Source organism: Oryzias melastigma, linkage group LG9 (genome assembly GCF_002922805.2).
Source record: "Oryzias melastigma strain HK-1 linkage group LG9, ASM292280v2, whole genome shotgun sequence".
NCBI classification, from domain to species: domain Eukaryota; kingdom Metazoa; phylum Chordata; class Actinopteri; order Beloniformes; family Adrianichthyidae; genus Oryzias; species Oryzias melastigma.
This window is the reverse complement of record NC_050520.1, coordinates 21,099,077-21,102,264: the sequence shown is the minus strand read 5'-3', so window position 1 is coordinate 21,102,264 and position 3,188 is coordinate 21,099,077.

Below are 3,188 nucleotides of genomic sequence, written 5' to 3'. Positions count from 1 at the left end.
CTACTCAGTCGTGAAGAAAGACCTCGGGAACAGTATTACTTTTCTGCAATTATGTCTAAAGGTTGAACTATCATCTTTGTCAAAGAACGACTACCCACTGCTAAGACAGAAGGGCATCCAAATTTCTAAAGCTTTTATCCTCATCATACTCTTAAAAATGATTGTTGGTCCCTGCTTGTAGCTAAGGGGATAACAGGGGCTCTCTAGATGTATAAAGCAAAGTCTCTGGGTGGTTGAGTGGCCTAAAGGGCTGTGCAGAAAAGCTACTCCAGGTTGACCACCATTGTAATGAGCTGGCAGAGCAGACATCATCATCTATCATTAGTAATACAAAAGAAGAGCTGTTCAGCAAAAATATCACATTTGGGTGTCAATATTGGTGTACCCACTAATGTTTTAAATACATTCTAATTAAAGATCTGCTTCTGGCTGGAAACTCAGAGGTCATGTAACAACAAAGTAATAAGTCATTCCATACTTTATTAATTTGTATCTTCAACTCTGTGACACAAGAGATTGTATACTATGAATTAATGGATTTTTGTGGAAAAATAATTTGATCTTTCGTTATACCATATCAAGTACCCAAAGGCCACAACTACGTGTCAATGATACCCTAAATACAAAGACTGATTGTGATTAAATAATACTCTGATAAAAGTAATAATTATCTAGTAAAAGGCTCTAGCTTGCTGCATTGAAAAAGCCACTTTTTTTTTTTTTTTTGCTGTAGAGATTTTGCTGTAGCTTAATTACATTTATGGAGTTTTACATCAGTATTGAAATATTTAACAACTCTGGCCATTTACTGACTTTTGATTGCTTTTCTGAAGATATAGTACATTTAATAATCGTTCATCTTGTAGTACAAGCACCAACTTTGTCACATTGTCTTTCTCTTTATACTTATGTATTATTCTTTAGGTACCCCTCAAATTTAAAGACCGCATTTTATGAACAAATGGCCCATATTTTAGAGACTGAGGCAAATGCACTTTAAATAGTTTTGTAACAACTGAGTGTATGTTAAAGGGTTTTATATATATGAATGTTTTTTAATACTTTTGTTACTCTTTTATATTTTGTTATTGACACATTGATGAAGGCATTGTTACATTAACACACATGGAGCTGCAGACCAGTTGAAACCAGTGGGATGTGAGCTTCAAGGGACCTAATCAGTACTTTTCCATTGAAAAACAAAGCCATAAATTACCTAGCTGGCAGGAACAAGCATGGACGCTGATCACTCAAGATGTAGGTTTGGTGAAGACGACCATGTAAGGTATGAAGGCACATGGTGAGCTTCTTCTGTCCTGCTAGATATTGGCCTGAAGCCACCAAGGGAACACCCCTGTGGATACATCTGTTGCTTGCATCCTACTAGGTGTTATCTTTCATGGCAGAGATGCAGAGTACTCTGTACGAGTCTGATCCAACTTTTTATCAAAAGAATCGAGTTTCAATTCAGTTTTTTAATCACTTTCTTCCTCATCAACAAATATGCCTCAAGTTAACAGGGGTAACCTCACAATAGCCATCTTTAGAAATGGCTGCCATTTTGGATTTTCTCATGGCTAACATGCTTTTCAGAAAGAGGGGATCCCTGCTGTATGCAAATTTAGCGTTTGTTTCACAAAATGCATAATTTAACTGAAAAAATCAACCTATGTCCCTTCTAAAATGTAATTCTATTAACACACCAAATGTGTCAATTTTTTGTCAACCACCTCTCCTTCACTGGCAAATTCACTGCCCAATACCAGTCCAAAAATACTTTACCAGTTTGAAGGATTGCTATCTTGCATCAAACCAAGAGGGTGGAATTAAAAAAAAAATTACCTGAAGGGACATTATTTTTATTATTGTCTCAATGAAAATAAGAATATCACAAAGTTTAGGGGACCTGAGCAGGCCAGGTTCCTGAGCTGCACCGGCTCTCCGTCTGCTGGCCACTCGGCCTTCTGAGGTCCGATGCAAGTGAGCAAACTCTTCCGGCAAGGGGTCGGCATAGCGGGCGCAATTGTTCCAGCTCCATGGACCCTGTGACAGACTGGTGACCTGTCCAGAGTGTTTCGCCCAACAGTTACAGGGACAGGCTCCGGCTACCCGAAAAGGAAACCGCAGTTTAAGAAAATGGATGATAGGTCAGAACATGAACCCTGGAATTCATCCAGACACTGAAAACCTCTAATGCCCAGGGATGAGGTCCTGATTGGTTGACTGCTACTGGACGGCCGCACCACACCTGTCACTCAAATTAGGGCCCCAGATTGCTTCTGTATCATTAAGTTAACATTGAAACTGGCTGTTCCTGACGCTCGAATTGCACTGTAAATGCAGCTTAGTTAACTATTTAAACTTTTTATAGTTATTTTCAACTTAGAAAAATATTACAGCAGCAATGTTAAAAAAGAACACTCACACAATGACAAATGTAAAAACTTTAAAGCATATTTATGAAGTAATAATAATATGCCCGGACTTAACATGAAGAAAAATAGTTAAAATCACCTAAAAACTCAACTTGAGTTGCCTCTTGAAGCATTATTTGTGTTTATTGGAAAGCACAAAAAAGCACACACTCAAAAAGCTGCCAATCAAACAGTTTTCTCATAGTACCACCTGTGAAAATGTGACAACTCTGTCAGTTCTCCTTTTTCATTATCAAGAACAAGCTCTGAAAGACAATACCATATGTTTATGAAATTATTCATAACATATGATGCCTCCTTTGTTTCTCACCTTAACTCAGACCTCTGGGAGAAAGTCGATAGAAGCTCTAAAATTCCACCTCTTCCTCTAAGGTTGCCTCATTTGGTACAGGCGAATCCAAATATTTTTTATATTTTATTTAAAATTTTAATTTAACAGTTTTTCGTGCCTTTTTTTAAAGTGCTGTTCCATCCACTTAGTTAAAAGAAAAGAAAATACACTTTTCTTTTTAGTTTCTTGACATCTTAACAATGCAATATACATTTTTAATTTTTTTTTTCAATAAATCATTTGTGTTTCAAATAATGTTTTGTTTGACAAATTGCAGTTTGTGCTTGAAAAAGTGCAAAATTTATCTGATTTTAATTTAGCTTATTTCTGAGGAAACCAAGTTTTACAAATTGGTTTAGTTCTCAAAGCAAATTAGTAAAAGACTTCTTTGGTATTTTTAATTGTAACCCCATGACAAGAAA